At 38.3% G+C, this 20,346-nt stretch overlaps 1 protein-coding gene and 1 pseudogene across 2 annotated transcripts in view; one reads left to right on the top strand and one right to left on the bottom strand.

The window, feature by feature from the left end:
• The window catches only part of PAK1 (p21 (RAC1) activated kinase 1), a 144,348-nt gene that overhangs the window by 7,658 nt on the left and 116,344 nt on the right, over positions 1–20,346 (top strand). The gene's annotated exons all lie outside the window — the stretch shown is intronic.
• LOC144295475 (small ribosomal subunit protein eS10 pseudogene) lies at positions 14,829–15,318 on the bottom strand (annotated as a pseudogene).

Here is a 20,346-nt window from a genome sequence, read left to right as displayed (position 1 = left end):
AGGCCTAGGTGGTAAAGGGCCTCTAGTGTACAAAGTATTTTCACTAATATTATCTCACTTTATTCTTTCAACAACTCTGTGGATTAGCTAGAACAGGTATTATTTTATTTCCATATTAAAGAGTAGGAAACAGGTTAATTGAATTGCCTGAGGCTATGTATAGCAGCACAGCTATGATTTGAAGTCAGATTCTTTAGACTTTTGAGAATACAGAAGAATAAAAGAAAAAAGGAAAAAAAAAAAAACCCAAGCCAATAAACCTAGCAGTTTCATTGTGGAAATGTAATCAATAGTATTATTTAAAGACTTTACTTATTTATTCATGAGAGACACACAGAGAGAGGTAGAGACATAGGGAGAGGAAGAAGCCATCTCCCTGTGGGGAGCCTGGTGCAGGACTTGGTCCCAGGACCCTGGGATCATGACCTGAGCCAAAGGCAGATGCTCAACCACTGAGCCATCCAGATGCCCCTCTTTTAATGTTTTTAAAAAATGAGTTTGGGTTGGTGATCTCCCTGTTTCTCAGCCACCTGCTTCTCCCAATGTCAGTGTTTATTGGGGATAAATGAGATCAGGAACAAATCAACATCATCAGCCTCATTATAACTGACTATTCCACAAGTTTGGAAATTGCAGTCTTTAATCCATATCATCTATCTCCAAATCTAGTGTTGGCCCCTCATTTGGGTGTTGCTTTGACCAGTGGCACTTCCTTCATTTTCCCCTGACTTCTAAAAAATTTCTGGTTTCTTGGGGAATGTAAAAGATATTTACTGCTTGTTTTCTTTCTAAAAATCATGTTGTTTCTTTAAAAAAAAAAAAAGAGAAAGAGAACATGCACTTGTGTGAGCAAGCGGGGTAGGGGGAATGGGGTGGAGATGGGAGAGGGGCAAAGGGAGAGGGAGAAAGAATCTTAATCAGGCTCCATGCTCAGCACTGAGCCCCACTTGGGGATCAGTCTCATGACCCTGAGATCATTACCTGAGCCAAAGTCAAGAGTCAGGTACTTAATGGATGGAGCCACTCGGGCACCCCCAATATCATGTTTCTAACTATTGCTGCTTGCCAGAGAATTGTCTGAAGTTGACTGTTTTGTAAACGTCCCAGACTACGTAGAAATGGCAAAATACACATACTTTCAATTGCATACAAGCTCATTACGTCTCTGCAGTGCATCTATTTATCAATTCCTTAATTAGTCTACAAATATTTATTGGTTGCTTCCTGTGTGCCAAACATTGTGATCAGTACTCAGGGTACAATCCTAAACAATACAGAAATGATCCTTTTCCTTGCTCTTATAAAGCTTACATTCCAGAGGGGAATACAGAGAAAAGCATTAAATGTACAAATAAATAGTTGCAGGTTTTGATAAGTCCTGCAAAAGAAATAACGGACTAATGTAGAGAATTTTGGAGTGATGAAGTAGGCGGCCTCATTGAGGGGATGATGCTTTTAAACTAAGATATGTAAGATAAATAGAAATTAACCATTCAGAGAATAGGGTGTAGAGCATGTCAGGCAGAGAGAACATTTTAAAATGCACAAAGACCCTGAAAGTAGGTAAAAGTTTAGAGCTATGTTGCTCAAGATGGTAACCACAAGACGGTATGGGTACTGAAACTTGAAATGTGTCTGGTTCAAATACAGATGTGCTATAAGTATAAAATATATATTAGATTTTGAAGGTTTAGTGCTGAAAAAAATAATATAGCTAATTTTTTATGTTTACCATATATTGAAACATTTTGGATAAATTGGGTTAAGATAGATTTTCAAATTAATTTCACCTGCTTTTTTTTTTTTTTAGCTTTTAAAAACATAGCTAGGGACGCCTGGGTGGCTCAGCGGTTGAGCGTCTGCCTTCGGCCCAGGGCGTGATCCTGGGGACCCGGGATCGAGTTCCGCATCGGGCTCCCTGCATGGAGCCTGCTTCTCCTTCTGCCTGTGTCTCTCATGAATAAATAAAATCTTTAAAAACAAAACAACAACAACAAAAAAACCCCCAAAAAACCATAGCTACTGGAAAATTTAAGATTACATATGTATGTGGTTTGTGTTAATGGCTCATATTATATATATATATATATATATATATATATATATATATATTTTTTTTTTTTTTTTTTTTTTTTTTTTTTAAGATTTTATTTATTTAGAGGCAGAGACACAGGCAGAGGGAGAAGCAGGCTCCATGCAGGGAGCCCGACGCGGGACTCGATCCTGGGACTCCAGGACCATGCCCTGGGCCCAAGGCAGGCACCAAACTGCGTCGCCACTCAGGGATCCCCTCATATTATGTTTCTATTAGCTCTGGTTTAGCTCAACGTAGGAACTAAAAAAAAAGCCATTATGGCTGGTGCACATGGAACAAGAGTGAATGGTATTTGATAAAGTTGGTGTGGTGGGAAGAGACCTTTCAAAATGCTGCCCTATGCAATATCCTGTTTAATTCTGAGAGACTGAGAAAGGATTATTAAATCAGATTTTATAGACAATTAGTGCCCGAGAGCCACTACCCACCCATATAGTGCTACCACTTTTAGCATAGTATCTTTTTTTTTGCATAGTATCTTGAGTGTAGAATGTACTCTATCACTGTCAGCCAGAACAAACAAGCAAATAAATATTGATGGATAAATTGATTAAGTGGTTTTGAGGCTACCTCTTGGTGTCTATAATATCTAAGTAGATCTCTTGGTCAAAGATGAAATTTTCATTACCAAAAAATATCCTTCCCTGTAGGTTGACTCCTCTTGAAACTATTTCACAGTACACTTTCAACTTTTTTGTGTGTTTAAAAATTATACTATTAGGGGAGTATGTGCAGTGAGTACCCATATATTCATTATTTAGATTCTGTAATATTTTGCTGTATTTGAATATCTGTCCATCCCTTAAACCATTCATCAATCCATTTTATTTTGAAGCCATTCCAAATAAATTGTAGACACCAATGCACTTCACTCTTAAACACCAGCATTTGTATCAATTATAAAGAACCATACTCTTACCCATTACACTATGGCATTATTTGAATAATATCTATCTGCTGTACCAGACCCTAAGCTGCACAGAATTATTTCTCTTTAACGCATGGCACCCTAAAGAGTGAGTTTTAATATAGTACCCTTTTCCTTAAAATAAAAATTATCTTTTTCTGCTCACCATTGTATTCATAGTTCCTAAAATAGAGTAGCCACTCAGTAAATACGTTTTGTTTGAAATCAAACTGAGGTCCATATGACTTCTTTACGGAGAGCATTTGTTTTTTTCTCAAGTTCAATAAACATACAAGAATCCTTTCAGTGCGTGGTGTTGGGAGAATACAGGAGAAAAGAAACCTTAGTGTGCTAAATATTTAGCTACCCAGTATGAATATCTCTGATCTGAGTCAAAGTTGAATGCATGCCCTGATGCTAGTAGGTAGCTAAGGGTGTGGGAAATTTTTAAGCTGATCAAGTTGAGCATTGGCTGCTTTGCCATTCTGGTTCTTTCTTCATACCATTTGAATTGAAGAATTCTATGTTACTGAAAAATGGCATTGAATTGAGGCCCTTGAGGCATACTTGCCTTCCAGAGAGTCCATTCTTTTTTTTTTTTTTTTTTAAAGATTTTATTTATTTATTCATGAGAGAGTGTCTCTGCCTCTCTCTGTCTCTGGCAGACACAGGCAGAGGGAGAAGCAGACTCCATACAGGGAGCCCGACGTGGGACTCGATCCCAGGACTCTAGGGTCACGTCCTGGGCCAAAGGCAGGCGCCAAACCGCTGAGCCACCAAGGGATCCCGAGTCCATTCTTTATAGTAATATCCAAGGCAACATTTCAAAATTGGCAGTTTCCTTTTAGATTTTTAGTTTTTTTTTTAAGTGCTACATAATTTTGATAAGGCTTAACAATAATGCTACTAACTCTCTTCCATTGAAAATAATAGCCCTATTTCACAAACTATTTCATAACATTTAAATTCATAAATTAAAAATTCACTCAGGATTCCATTCTCTAACGAATAAACACTTTTGTTTCTTTTTTTCCTTACATATAAACATACATGTTTACATAGTTGTAATCACAATGTAGCCTAAATTTGTTGTTTGCCCTTTTTTCTTGACCTATAAACATTTCCCTATGTTATTTCTTAGTACTTGTAAGATTTTAGATGATCTTCCATAATTTGCCTTAAGCATTGAAACAGTGTTCTTTTTTTTTTTTTTTAATTTTTATTTATTTATGATAGTCACAGAGAGAGAGAGAGAGAGAGAGGCAGAGACACAGGCAGAGGGAGAAGCAGGCTCCATGCACCGGGAGCCCGATGTGGGATTCGATCCCGGGTCTCCAGGATCGCGCCCTGGGCCAAAGGCAGGCGCCAAACCGCTGCGCCACCCAGGGATCCCCAGTCAGTGTTCTGTAAGAGAAACAGAACCAGTAGAATTCTTTTTTTGTGGGGAAGCCTCAGATTTGCTCTTGAGGCCATTCAACTGTGATTGGATGAAGCCTACCATTAGATTAGGAAGAAAAATCTGCCTTCAGCCCAGGGTGTGATCCTGGAGACGGGGGATCGAGTCCCACATCAGGCTCTCTGCATGGAGCCAGCTTCTCCCTCTGCCTGTTTCTCTCTCCCTCCCTCTCTCTCTCTCTCTCTCTCTCTGTGTCTCTCATGAATGAATAAATAAAATCTAAAATAAGAATAATAATCTCCTTCATTTAATGTCAACTGACTTGTAGATATTTACTATATCTACAAATACTTTCAGGGGATTTAGATTAGTACCTAGATTTAATCAGGTAACTGGGTACTATAGCCTAGCAAGTGGATACATAAAACTAACCATCCCAATCATTTAGCTTTTCTTTTCCTGTTATAAATCACACTGTAATTTTATCTATAATACTGCATTTAGCTTTCTCCTTTAAAAGATAGTTTTTTAAAAAGATTTATTTATTTATTTATTTATTCATTCATTCATTCATTCATTCATTCATTCATGAGATACACAGAGAGAGAGGCACAGGCAGAGGGAGAAGCAGGCACCATGCAGGGAGCCTGATGTGGGACTCATCCTGGGTCTCCAGGATCACACCCTGGGCTGAAGGTGGCGCTAAACCGCTGAGCCACCTGGTCTGCCCGTGTTTTTTTTTTTTTTTCTAGAATGAATTCCCATAGGTAGGATTACTGGGTCAAGGGTTATAAAGACCAAATGGGCTCTTGACAGGATTTAATATTTGCAAACTGAAAATACCACCACAGTCTTTCTTTTAATGATTTCCTCAGGAGTTAATCAAGTCAATTGACTCATTTCCTGTTTCCAAAAACCTGTGGTCTTTAACCCCCTTTGTTTTTTGGCTCTGGAAATAACTACTTTTATTCAGGTTATATGTTCAATTCTCCCTTCAATCTGCACCTATCATGTTTTCCCCTGAGTTTTTCTCAGGGGAAACCATCCCCTACCTACTTTGCTTTCCATAACACAGATAAAATAGAAGGTTCATATTTCTGCTACTGAATCTAAGAATCTACTTGGATTTGCATGAATTTTTGCCTTTGCCCATCTATCCTGCTCCTTTACATGCTTTTAGTTTCCTTCCCATGGTCCCATCTTAGAAACCTTACTTCACTGCATCTTTCCATTTTACTTTCTACTGAGTTATCCCAAGCAGCATTCAAATGTTCTATTAAAAAAAAACAAAAAACAACAACAAAACAAATGTTCTATTTAAATGAAATTAATTTTTCCTTTCCCTACAAACAAAAGCCCTCCGGAGATCCCATGTCAGCCTCCAGCTAAAACCTATCTTTGCCCTCCTTCAAAGCTAGTCCTTAAAAAAAAAAAAAAAAAAAGCTAGTCCTTAATAGCTGTTTACAATTTTTGCTTCCAGTTTTTTTTTACCTATTTACCTGAAAGCCTATTCCAGTCTACTTCTACCTTCACCACCTCATCACAACCACTCTCACTAAGGCCTATAATGACCTCCATGGTGCCAAATCTACTTAAAAACAAAAACCGGGATCCCTGGGTGGCGCAGCGGTTTGGCGCCTGCCTTTGGCCCAGGGCACGATCCTGGAGACGCCGGATCGAATCCCACGTCAGGCTCCCGGTGCATGGAGCCTGCTTCTCCCTCTGCCTGTGTCTCTGCCTCTCTCTCTCTCTCTCTGTGACTATCATAAATAAATAAAATCTTTTAAAAAAAAAAAAAACAAAAAAACCATAGAGGTACAGATACTCAATAATCTCTTAATGTCATAAAAATATTCAGTTGTGATTCAAATGTTGCACCTTTTTTTTCTTGTCTAACAGCTTGAAGCAAAATCCAGATAAGGGCTACACAGAGAGATTGTTTGATAGGTCTTTTCTGTCTCTTTTACTCTAAAGTCCATCTCAATCTCTTTCTCACCCCCTTTCAGTTTATTTGTTGAAAAAACCGCATTGTTTTTTTCTGTAGAGTTTCCCACTGTTTGGATATTGCATCTTCCTTTTATAGTTTAACAGGTTCCTCAGTCCCGGTCCTGTATATTACATGTATGTAGTATCTAGAGGCTAATTCAGATTCAGGTTTTTCTTTTGTTTGTTTTCCATGACCACTTTCTAGGTATCAGTGTGTTCTTTCATCAAGGGGCTCTTAATGCCTGGGTGTATTTCTTTTTGTGATATTAGCAGCCATAGGATTTCCTTTTCCTTTTCATCTTAATGGAACTCTCTATTTGCCTTTTTTGGTTATGGTCTCTCTAAAATATTCTTTTGCCTTCTGTGATATACTTTCTTCATTTGCCTCTTGTCTCTGATCATTCCTTAGTTTATTTTGTTGTCTTTTTCTATCTTGATTTTATTTATTTTATTTTTAATGTTGGAATTCCTCAAGGGTGAGATCCTCTCTTCTAATGCCAGATTCTCATTATACTTGGTCTCATTCATTGTCCTGCCTTTGAATACCATATAAATGCTGGCAACTCCCGTATTTTTCCAGATATCTCTACCCTAAACATCTCTCTTTAACTCTAAACCATATATCCACTTACCCCACTTGATATTTCCACTTTGAAATTTTACATTTCCTACTTAATATGCTCTAAAACTGCATTCTTGATTTTTTTCCCAGAAACTTGGTCTTCCCTCAGTTATCCTTGTCCTAGTGACATCTTTGTTTCTGCAGTTGCTCAAATCACAAATTTAAGATTCACCCCTGACACCTCCTGTTCTTCTATGCTTCATATGTACTCCACCCCCAGTCTTATCAATTTTATTTCCCATGTATTCCTTGAATCCATCTACCTCTCTCCATGTCTGTTGTTACCTCTCTAATCCATGCTACCACTATCTCTACCTTAGACCACCACAGTAATCTTTTTAACTGAGCTCTTTGCTTAAAACCTGTAAAGGCTTTTTGTTTTATTTAGGAGAAAATATAAAATCTTAAATGTGATTTATAGTGTTCTAAGAGACCTGATCCTTGTTTTTGTTTCTCTAATTTCATCTTGTGCCACTGCCCACTGCACTGGCTATGCTTCAGAGTGATGGGCATTTTTTTATCTTGTTCTACAAAGTTTGAGAAAATCTTTCATGCCTTACGGTCTTCACACCTGTTTTCCCTTGGTATGTTATTCCCCAGTTCTGGTTTTTCCACAAGTCTGGTTTCTCTCTCTCCTCTTTTTCTTCTTTTAGAAAACAAATGTGGTCTAGAACCTGTCTAATCTAAAGAAGATATCCCCCTACCCAATTATCCTCTCACAGGACTTCATTATTTTCCATAATAGTTTATAATGATATGTAATTCTGTACTTACCTGTTTGTTATATGTCTAGACTTCCAGCTCTATAGAATCAAAGGTCATATCTCTTTTGTCACCACTGTGCTTCATCATGTAGTACAGTGTATGGAACAAAGTAAGTGTTGTAAATATTTGCTGAATGAATGAACTTACGCTATCAAGGATTACTAAGCCTTGGCAATTTTATCTCTGAAGTTATTTCAAATTTGTTTTTATTTTTCAATCTCCTCTGCTTGGTTTAGACCATAATCATCTTTTCTCTGGGCTTTTAACTGCCTCATTACTAGTGTCCTGGCCACCAGTCTTCCTGCCCTCTTATTCATTCATTATTCTGCCTGGAATAATGTTTCTAATGCTGTTACTGTCTTAACCCAAAAGCAATCATTGTGTCCCCACTGCTTATAAGATAATATGTAAACTAAGTTGTTTTTCAGGGAACTTTATAATTTGACCTCACTTACTTCTTTAGCCTTATTTCTCCTGACCCTACTTCATCTCTCTAAAAAGACTTTCAGTTCCATTCACTTTTATATGTCTTATCATTTTCTTCCTTCAGCCTAGGGTTCCTTTTCCCTCTCTTCTATTAAAACTCTTTATTCTTTAAGATCCAACTTGGATGCCATGTCTTCCATATAGACTTCCAGTCCTTATCTATCCACTCATGATTACAAATTCCTTGAGGGCGTGCTATACACTGAATGTTTATGTCTTTCCAAAGTTTGTATGTTAAATCTCAGTACCCAATGTGATGACTGGGGATGTAAGGCCTCTAGGAGGTGATTAGGTCATGATGATGGAACCCTCATGAATGAGATTAGTGTTCTCATAAAAGAGACCCCAGAGAGTTCCTTTGCCCCTTCTGCTATGCAAGGACATAGTGAGAAGACAGCATGTATGAGCCAGGAAGAGAGTTGTCACCAGACACTGAATCTTCTGGTGCTTTGATCTTGAACTTCCCAGCCTCCAGAACTGTGAGAAGCAAATTTCTGTTTTTTGTAAGCCACCCAGTCTATGGCATTCTGTTATAGCAGCATGGATGGCCTAAGACAAGGTGGTACTTTTTTTCATTCCTTACTATATATACTCAGCATCTAGAACAGTGTGTGGCCTATAGTAGGCTGTCAATAAATCCTTGTTGAATGATTGAATAAAATAATTTACTTATTTACTCAGGTATTTATTAAGCTTTTTTTGAATGTCCATAGCACTCTCTCCGTCCTTTGCACTATAATTAGAAGTTCATTTATTATCTGTAGGAACTGATCACTTATAAAATTAATCCCCACTCAAGCATCCCTCCCTGCTCACCACTGGACTCTGTTTCTCAGTAAGTGTTTTCTAATGGTAGAATAATCTAACAATACAACGCAAATAGATTCTAAAATGAAAACTGAGCAAAAAAATGACAATTCCACGAAACAAAGACTTTTATGAATTTGAAATAATGCAATATTGGAGAGTCGCTTGAATCATACACACAAAAAAATCTTTGACAAATGAGGATTAAATGGTAGAGTTAGTTTAAAATTGAAGGAGAAATTAACACGAGTAATGACACAAAAGGAGATTCAGAGGGCGATGATTTGAGTAACAGGATTAAGAGAGACTCTTGGGAAAGATTGGTGAAGCTCTTGAATATTTTTACAAAATTGATTCTCTTATCAATGTGTTTTGAAAGCCAAATGTGAAGTGACAGATGTTCTTTGGCTTATAGGCAATTACAACTTAAATTTTTGTTAAATATTAAGAATTAGCAAAATTTATTTTACGTTTATCTTGATAAATTGAAGGCCTGATCGATTTTTTTTTTTTTTAAATTTACTAGGAAATTTTGGTCTCTCATCAGTTAACTTAAATGGCATTAAAAATTTTTTTTAAATAGCCTTTTTTGATATTAAACTCAGGTGATAAGAATCCCATTGTATGTACTAGTTTCTCCATTAGATTTAGTTCACCAAAGTTGGTGATTGTGCTTTATTCATTATATTCCTATGGTGCCTAGCTCAGAGTTTGGTACTTAGCAGATACCTAATAAATGTATAGGGATAGGAAGAAGTAAATAATAATTGAAGGGTTTGGAAAAACTCCTTGAAAAGGTAATATTTGGTACAGAGTGTATATGGCAGGTGAGTGAATAGGGTTTGACTGTTACACTTTGTTAGGTCCAAAAGAAAAACCTCTCTTTCTTTTACAGGCTCCTGCCTAGTGTATACTTTAATATTCACAGTCTGTTCTCTGCCTCAATAGCTCTTGTTCTCATTGTAATTCTTCCTGGAGATTGAGATGGAAATGAGAAAGGCTTTGGGCTACTGCCTCGGCATCCACATTCATGAGAACTTAGAAATGCAGAGGGACCAAATGCCATGCCCTAGACGGATCCAGGTCAGCCAATCACTGCTTTCCTGCCTCTTCCTTTGTTCTCTGGGCCTCCAGTCTCCTCTGTGCTGGAGGTGCTACAGCTGTTTATACCAATTAATATAATGCTAATGTGACCCTTAATGAAAGGGTGGAAGCACTTGGGCTCAGCTGATGAATAACTGGATAGGGTCAACCTTCTAAGTACCTATTTCTTAACAACAATGGGACTAGGCACCTGAATACCTTTTCACATTGTTTTTGTAACCATGGAAACAGCTGGAAGAGATCATAGTTTAGGGAATCTAATCTCTAATTTTATAGGATAAGGAAAAAAAAAAACAACCCAGAGATGGTAAAGCTCATGCAAGATTAACTCCTTGTCTCCCATTTTAACAGATCTATGGCATGTAAATATGATTTTGTCCTCTTTTCATATTATGCAGCATTTAAACCCCTGCCACTGACCTAACTTTGAATCTTGTGGCTCTGCTACTTCATGACTGATCTGGGGAGAGTTGCTTAATGTCTGTAGTTTTAGTTTTCTTATCCTTAAAATGGTACTAATAATAGTACCTGCTTCGTAGGTTTGTTACTAGGATTACATGAAGCAGTAATTGTAAAGCACTTAGTAGATTCTGGCACATAACAAGTGTTCAGCAAGTGTTGACTATCATTATTAATACAGCATAAGGAAGCCAAAATGAACCTAATGACCAGTCCTTTAATTTACAGCTCTGTCTTTGAAACCTTTGTTCCTATTTCTTCTTCAGTTAGAATCTGAACCTTGTGAAGCAAGGATTTTGTTTGCTTGCTTCCCTGTATTCTCAGTAGCTAGAGTAATTTTTAGTGCATTTAGTTGCTTAGTAAACATTTAGTGAATTATATTTTTTTAATTTTTATTTATTTATGATAGTCACAGAGAGAGAGAGAGGCAGAGACATAGGCAGAGGGAGAAGCAGGCTCCATGCACCGGGAGCCCGACGTGGGATTCGATCCCAGGTCTCCAGGATCGCGCCCTGGGCCAAAGGCAGGCGCCAAACTGCTGCGCCACCCAGAGATCCCAATATTTAGTGAATTAATGCTCTTAGGGAAAATCTGCTCTGCAAAACACTTTTAGATACTCCAGTGACTTGAAGCCTTTATCTTTACAGTTGTTTATGTGAATTTGCACTTGTCTTTATAATATTTGTATTGTATCCTTTATCTTTTCAATTATCTTTGTTTCTGTCTACATTGTAAATCTTTGTGGGTAGGAGACTGTGATCTCACTATGGAATTTCTTTGTGGCTCCTAGCATAGCGTATTTTTTTAAATACATGGTTATTAAGGTTTAGTAATTCCTGACAGTTGACTCTAAAAATCACTAGTATTCAGTACTAATTTATTGAGCAAACAGCAGTGTATGCTGTGGCTTGCGTCAATTGCATCTCTAAGAAGTTGTGCATTCATAGGGTCAGTCCTTAGTGGCAAGAGACACTTTAATGCCTTTGTAAATGTTGTTCTTTACACATGAAATACCCCTTTCCTTCCTCCTTTGCTCCTTCTCTGTCAGATGTCTTGCTGCTTTCTTTAGGGCTCAGTCTCCTCTGTCAAATCTTTTTACTTCCTTTTTTCTGGGATTAAATCCTTTATATGTAAATCTCTTCATGGAAGAAATGAATAGCTTTTGCAAATAGATGAGGGCTGAATTCCAGACTGCGGAAAGAGTTGCTGCAAAGACAAGGTCAGCTGTTATAAGAACGTGATAGTAAATAATAAATATTATCTTTAGTGTAGGGCAGTTTATTGGTCAGGTTTCTTATTAACAGCGGCAAGTAATAGAATCCACTCTAGCAGGTTCAAGGAAAAATGCTTTATTAGAGGGTGCCAGAGAGATTAAAAAGCCTTTGGGAGAGTAGAAGAAAAGGACCCAGCCTGAGCTTCCAGGAACAAAATCTCTTTGCCATAGTCCTGAAGCTGCAGAATCAAGAAACTGTTGCCACAACTACTAGATCTAGAACTGTGCTGCTTCTGCAGTTTGCCCCAACAAGAGGCATGTCCTGTGCCCAATCTCTCCACTCATCTACTTTCATTCCAAGTTAGTATCTAGTGTGAGAGCATCTGATTAGCAAAACCTAAATCACACTTAGATGGGAATCTGAGAAATGCGTGTGTGTGCATATATATATTCCCCAAGCTGGCTTTCATCATGGTGGTAAATTGGCTGATAGAACATTTGAGGAGATAAGTTTTTTTATTAACCAATGGATGAGAAAGATACATAGATGGAGACAGGAAGGGGGAGGGAAGGAGGGAGGGAAGGAGGGAAAGAGATGGGGAGAGAGGCAGAGAAAGAGAGATGGACACTGACTTCATCTCTCAAAATGGGAAAAAAAAGTCTTTAGTTCATTTGGATCAACTTAGGCCATTTATCCATCCCTTAACTACGAGAGTTTTCAGAGACATACCAGAAGTTAATTGGTTAAGCCTGAGTTCTTGAACTAATGACTTTCAGGGAGAATGGTTTAAATATTATGGTTTGAATGTGGAATCAAGACTTACCTCTGGAGCTAGGTTTGGGGTCAGCATTATCTTAGTTAGAACAGTGGTTTCCAAAGTGTGGCCACAAGGGAACTTGTTGAAAATGCAGATTCTAAAAAAAAAAAAAGAAAAAAAAAGAAAATGCAGATTCTCAGGGCATGTACGAGACCCACTGAATCAAAAACTCTGGGCGTGGGGCCCAGGAATCTATTTTTTTACAAGCACTCCAGGTAATTATGACTCTGACAGCATGCTAAAATTTGAGAAATGCCTTAGTAATATAAGCTGCTGAGAGATGAATACTGGATAAAAATTAGGGCTCTATTAGGAAGAGGGAAGAAGAGAATGAATGCTGGGTAGGCAGCCAAAAGCATTCATTTCAAACTGTAAAGGTAGGGGTCAGTTAACGAAGAATCTTGAATATCTACCTACAAGGTTGTTCTGAGAATAAGACTAGGTAATGCATGTGTGAAAGCCCTGTGCAAGTGAAAGAGCTAGATTATAGTAGGGGTGAGATAGAGAGTACATTGTACTTGGAGTCAGAGGTTGGCTTCTTATCCTGGTCTCTTTACTTCTTGGAGCTTCAGACTCCTCTTTTGTAAAATAGGAGCTAGAACCTCTAAGGTGTTGGAAGAGTTTAAATGAACGAATATATGTGGAAGTTCATTATTTAGTGTATTAATAAGTAAAAGTTTACTGAAAATGCTTGGCCAAAGTAATATGAACTTTATTCTGAGGACAAGGGTAAGTTAGTGTGCTTCCTTAGGACTGTCTTTCTTCCTAAGGCAATTCCCTAGTTCTTAGCAATTGTTTCAGGTCTCAGGTCTATAATCATATTTAGATAAGCTCTGATTTAATTTCATGAGCAATGGTTTTTGCCTCTGCAGTCTTTTCTTGGGGCATTATTTGAATTATTTACTTCGGCTGTCGCAGGGATATAGAGGTTTCTTTTTGCTCTTGTAACTAATGTGTCCTCAGGGTGATGTGACCATATATATTTTACGTTCTGCTTTGGCAGATTGCTTTTTATTTTCTTCTGTGAGGTCATTTTAATTTGTAACACTGTGGCCTCTTGCTCCTACTTTCTGTTTTTTACACATTTCACATTTTCTAGATAGAGAATTTTTATAAATTTCTATTAGATTATAGTGGGACAGGTGATCAGGAATGGTTTGGACCCTCTCTTTTACTTTATATAAGAAACTAAGACAGGGAAGTAATTTGTCCAGTCCTGTATCCTGCTTCTTACTCTTTTCCTATTTCCTGGCATGAAAGAACTTGAATCTGGGGTTAAATTTCATTTTTTTCCGCTATATATTAATCAAAAGTCTCCTGTGAATTGTTTACATCTAATGGGATTTAAAGTCAGAAGCCTGGGGCAGCCCAGTGGCTCAGTGGTTTAGCATCGCCTTCAGCCCAGGGTGTGATCCTGGAGACCTGGGCAAGCCCCATGTCAGGCTCCCTGCATGGACCCTGCTTCTCCCTCTGCCTGTGTCTCTGCCCGCCCCCCCCGCCCCCCCTTCTCTCTTTCTGTGTGTCTCATGAATAAATAAATAAAATCTTAAAAAAAAAAAAAGAAAAAAGTCAGAAGCCTGGTCTGAAAGTGAAGCAGAGCTGACATCCCAACCTAGGAAAAAAGATTACCTAGTGAGTAGAAGTGTTGTGGATTCAGTAGTGGAAAGAAGGGCCCACCATGGACATACTCTTCACTTCTAGACATACTTGGCACGCTCTTAGATGGTGGTAGTTATTGGGTATGCCAACATTGCATTATTAGATGGCTTGTGGTCTTTTCTGTGTTTACATCTAGGGTATTTGAGGAAGGAAAGAATGAAATGAAATGAACAATTTTTACTTTGCTCCTGAGCACTTCTCACCTTATCTATACTACAAATAACAGTTAATGTTTGTTTCTCTTAGAAAGTTACTGTGGGGTGGCAAGGAAATCAGAAAAATGTCTCATAGACTTGTTGGTACTAATTAAAACCTAGATTGCCAGCTGAAGGGCAACCTAAGGACTATTCAATTCAACACCTTTATTTTATGAGTGAGAGGCCAAGAGAAGAAAGTAATTCACCCAATGTTTTAAAAAATACATATATATATTTTCTGGCTACAGGTGTATTCAACATATATATATTTTCTGGCTACAGGTGTATTCAACACAAAACAACCTTCTCTAACTTTACTGAGGTGGCTGACCACGTCCATGGCAAATCTATCTCTAAACTTTGCTGACCCAGCCCCAACCTCAGCTTTCTTGTCAGCACTAGGGGGCACAGCACTTTGTCTGTAGGTGTCTCTCTCTGTCAACTTCCCTTCGGCTAGTCTTGCTGGTCACTCTCCCTCCAGACCTTTGGGCTGTGGCCTGCCAGTGTTAGAACTGCTGTGGTGTAGAGTGGCAGGCACAATCTCAGGGGGCAGGTGGAAGTAATCACAAAGATACTGGATACCCTCTTGGTAAGTTTCAAGTAGAAATGTCTCCAGGCAATCTATTCCTTAATGTAGACTTGTGATTTGAGAGACTGCATGGACTTGATGATGTGAAGATTGGGTACATTCTTGTCTGCTAGCTCAGAGTGTTTAGGCATGTAGATGTCCTTTTTGACCACCATCACTCCCTCCTTGAAAAGGAGTTCATGAATGACAGTAGGGTTCTTCTTGGACGTCAACATCCCAGCGGGTACTATGTATAGGGCTGGAGCTAGAAAGGAAAGCAACCACTCAATATTATACAGTAAGTTAGTTACAGAGTCGGGACCATATCTCAGCACTTTGGACTCCCTGTTAAGTTCATTTCCACTATACCCCTTTGCAGGACACACTGTAAGAGGAAATGTTGGGTAGTGGAAGGCACATAGGCCTGAGGGCAAAAGATCTGGGTATGAACCATGGCTCTGCCACTTACTGATTTGTTCCTGAGAAAGCAATATCACTTCCTCAAGTATGAGTTTCCTCATTTGTAAAATGAGATAATACTGATACTTCTTTTACCTGCCTTGCAGGGTAATTATTAGGATAAAATGTGAGATGCAGTGGAAAAAAGGAAGACTAAAGTGAACATGGCAATTTGCCTGTGGATTTCAGCTTTGTCACCTATTAACTGTGATTTTGGGGCAAGTCACTTTGTTTCTATGAACACAGTTTTTTCTTTGTAAAATTGGGACAGTAGTAATTCCCCTGCAGAGCTGTTTTAAGGACATTAGTGTATGTAAAGCATTCAAAATGGTGCCTAGTTAAAAAAAAAAATGGTGCCTAGTACATGTGAGATCTTCACAGAAGATTTAGTTCTGTCTTCTCAGAACTGTTCTTCTAAAAACTTAAAATAGATATAGCAGAACTCGTTCTTCTGTGGCTTTAAAGCTATCTTGTAAAGTTTGATTCAGAGGCTGTAGGTGGGGTAAGGTATGGGCTTTGTGGTTAGTCAGGTTTCTGTTCTAAACTATAGTGGCCCATGGTTAGGCTTTTTCTTCTTCCAGAGAAGGGCTTGTAGAAATGACAGACACTGAATGCAGTAAATTGATTGAAGAAGAGGTGGAGGAAATTTGGTGACTGGGAAACTCGGAAAGGAGAATGCCTGACCTACAGTAGATATGTAATCATTTTTTTATATAAATTTATTTTTTATTGGTGTTCAATTTGCCAACCTATAGAATAATACCCAGTGCTCATCCAAGTGTCCCCCTCAGTGCCCATCACCCACTCACCCCCACCCCCCACCCACCTCCCTTTCCACCACCCCTAGTTCATTTCCCAGAGTTAGGAGTCTTTCATGTTCTGTCTCCCTTTCTGATATTTCCCACTCATTTTTTCCTCCTTTCCCCTTTATTCCCTTTTAATATTTTTTATATTCCCCAAATGAATGAGACCATATAATGTTTGTCCTCTTCCAATTGACTTATTTCACTCAGCATAATACCCTCCAGTTCCATCCACGTTGAAGCAAATGGTGGGTAGATATGTAATAATTTTTATTGAAAGAATGACTACCTGAAATGGAGAAATACTGTGGGCCATAGGGGTTCATAAATAACTGGTGGCCCCAAATTTCTCATCCAAGCTCCACTTTGCTGAGGTATTTGGATTTAATCAAGCTTTTATAATCTTAACCTGATGAATTTGTGGAATTTAAGGTCTTGAGTTTTTTAAGCTTTTCTCTACTACCAACTTCCCTTTACCACCTTGGTCAGGCCAGACAACTATTTCCTTCATTCCTAATTATTGTGTGGCTAGGTTCCTCTTTCTGGTTTTTAATTCTGGAATGGAGTTGGTGGTTCTAATGCACGAAAGTTAGAGAACGGGAAATCTGTATGATCAGGCAAACAGCATTTCCTCAGAAGTTCCAGGATTATGGGAAAGCTAATAGGTTCACTCCTTCTTCCTCCCCAAAAAGGATATTTTTGTATAAACCATTAATTCAGTAAATACATACTAATCATGTATACTATAGATCAGACATTCTTCTGGGTGCTTTGAATATGTTATCTCACCAAATGCTTAGTAACCCTTTGAGTTAGGCTGATAATATTGCCCTCAATTTTACAGATAAGGAATATAGAGTTTAGATGAAGGAAATGACTTGCCTTAGCTAGTAAAAGGTAGACTCAGGATTTGAACCCAGGTCTTTATGACTCAAAGATAATCACTGATTGCCGTGTCTGTCTACCTTAATAGAATGGGAACTCCTTGAAGGTGGAGGTCTTGTCTGATTCAAATCTGTGTTTCCTATTTTCAGCACAGAAACAAATAGAGTAATTTTTTCTTTACATTTTTTGAAGTTTTTACTTAAAGTCCAGCTGGTTAACATACAGTATAATATTAGTTTCAAGTGTGCAATATAGTGATTCAACATTTCCATACATCACCCAGTGCTCATCACAGCAAGTGCACTCCTCTATTAATGAAGTAATACATAATTGATGCCTGTGTTATTCTGAAGCCCTATGGGCCCTCTCTCTTTAAGCCCACTGCCTACTTTCCTCTACAGTCAGTTGCCTGCTTTAGTTTAGTTTTCTTTTTTAGGCTGTTCTTGTGTGAGCTAGCGTTCCCTTTTGAGGTTGAATTGAATTGTGTAATGCCTCAGGAAGTGGCTGAAGCACCTTCCTCAAACCTGGTTGCATCAAAAGCCCACCAAGTCAAGTCCTGTTCCCAAAGAGGAAGAGAAAGCCTGGGCTCCTTAGTTAGTAGATAAGAGTTTCTTCTTTGAGGTCCTTGGGCTAATTTCACCATTTAAAGAAGGGACATTTACTTAAATTCTTTTTTTTTTAATATTTTTAATTTATTTATTCATGAGGGACAGAGAGAGAAAGAGAGAGAGGCAGAAACATAGGTAGAGGGAGAAGCAGGGTCCCTGTGGGGAGCCCAATGCAGGACTCGATCCCAGGGCCCCAGAATCATGACCTGAGCCAAAAGGTGATGCTCAATCACTGAGCCGTCCAGGCGCCCCTTCTTTTAAATTCTAAATACTCCACTCTGTATGTGATGGTTAACTCAGGCCATTTTTATGTCACTTTTTAATTTCCATCTATCTTCCTAAGTCTGACCCTTGGGTCATACAAAATAAATTCAAGCTCTTCTCCGTATTACAATCCTTTGTAATCACAGGGTGATTTTATTTCTTTTCTTTTTTACTAAATATTTTCTTAGTAAGTTTCTTTTTTTTTTTTTTTCTTAGTAAGTTTCTAAGATGACCACCTCTCCTTGCCTCTCATACCACTTTTCTCTCCACAAAAAAAATCCCTATGGATAGGCTTTTTATGCTAATTTTGTTGTCCTGTGTAACTCCTTCACTTCTCTCAAGTTTTTTTTTTTACTGTTGCTTGGATAAGCCATATATACCTCTTTCATGCCTCCCTGACTTGTTTCTCATAGTTTCTTTTGTGTAGTATGTTCTTTGCTTGCTGTACTTCTGCTCAACAACCTTCAAGACTGTTAAAATATCTGTCTCTGATACCTTCCTTTCCTCCTGTTCCAGACAGAATATCCTTTTTCTCAGTGTTTATGTAATGCTTTGTTCCACTAGCTATGGCAGCATTTACTGTATTGTACTTGTTTGTACTGTATTGTAATTATACTTGTTCATCTATCCTTCCTCTCCCTAAACACTTCTCAGTCAGTCCTCCCAATATTGGAAGTACCTGTCATAGATGAGGTAGTCAACATTTATAGAGTGCCTTACCGCTGTGCAAGTTGCCATATACTCTCACTTAATCCTTGCAACAGGTCTCTCATGTATGTATTAGGCCCATTTTACAGATGAAGTAATTGAGGCCCAGAGATTAGTGATCTATTATGATCTTATAGCTGGTAACTCAAAGGACTGGGTTTCAAACCTATTTGCTGACTTCAAAGCTTGAGCTATGTTTAGAACTATTCTTTTGATTCTAATTCAGTATTCTTTTTGTGCATATCATAAAAACACAAATTGAGTATATAGATGTGTTTTTTTTTTTTTATAGATGTGTTTAATGCAGTGATGGATAAGAGTTTAAATGAGAGTAAGGTGCAGATAGCAGTGGCACTCGCATAATTGCTATGTATTAAGAAATGGTCCTGGATTTGTTAATGCCTTAATCGGTAAATATTTGCTGAACGAAGGAATCATCAGGCTACTGTAGGCAGTCCTATAATTTAGCACTTACAAATGAATTTGTTTTAGCTGGTTAGCAGATGTAACAACACCTACCTTAGGGCATGTTCTGTTCTAAAAAGGGATGTAAAGCTGCTTCTCTCACACTACCATGGGTAATGTGGATGAGCTCAGCTTTGACCTGAAACAGTGTTTCTGAAATCTTTCACTTCCAAGCTTTGTCATATTTTTGTCAGGCACTGTTAACCTACTTTTTCAGAGCTACAGAATCAGACAATTAGAATATGAATTGGAATATGAGGTTCTTATTCTAACTGTTTGTATACCCTAAGCTATTACCAGAGAGAACCTAAACACAAAGGACTTGGTAAAGGAAGCCAAATGGTAGACCTTGGGAAATGGTAGTCCTTGTTTTGTGACATGAGCTATTGAGTCATTCTACATTTTCTTTTTTTTAAATTTTATTTATTTATGATAGTCACACAGAGAGAGAGAGAGAGAGAGAGGCAGAGACATAGGTAGAGGGAGAAACAGGCCCCATGCACCGGGAGCCCGACGTGGGACTCGATCCCGGGTCTCCAGGATCGCGCCCTGGGCCAAACAAAGGCAGGCGCCAAACCGCTGCGCCACCCAGGGATCCCTCATTCTACATTTTCTTAATTTGACTAATAGCAAATGTGTTACAGAAAGGTAACAAAAATAAGATGACTATGGTTCAGGCTCTTGTTAGCTTTATGTGACTTGGGGCAAATGGTTTATACTTCCTAGGCCTGTTCCTTTAGGGTTTTAATCCAGTGATTCTTTCCAGGGGATGTGATCCTGCTGTCCAGGTACCACACATCTCTGTTGCTCAGGGACCATGCTGTGCTGTAAATTACAACTTCTTTTGCCTTTCTTGTTTTAGGCCACAGATCCTCCATTCACTATGTATAGTCTAAGAATTTGTTGAAATCTGTCATCTTCTGATGTCTCATACTCATTCTCTTCCTTGTTGAGTTTTATAGCTTTGCTATCATTTTAGTATGATTTTTAGGTAGGAACATAGGTAAATGTGTTTTTAATTTGCCAAATTTAACTGGAAGCAAACTTCAAAGGAAGTTAAAGGTAAAGAAGA

This window comes from Canis aureus, chromosome 23, assembly GCF_053574225.1.
Source record: "Canis aureus isolate CA01 chromosome 23, VMU_Caureus_v.1.0, whole genome shotgun sequence".
NCBI classification, from domain to species: Eukaryota; Metazoa; Chordata; class Mammalia; order Carnivora; family Canidae; genus Canis; species Canis aureus.
Note: the sequence above shows the minus strand (reverse complement) of the source record. Positions and strands in the feature narration are given on the sequence as shown.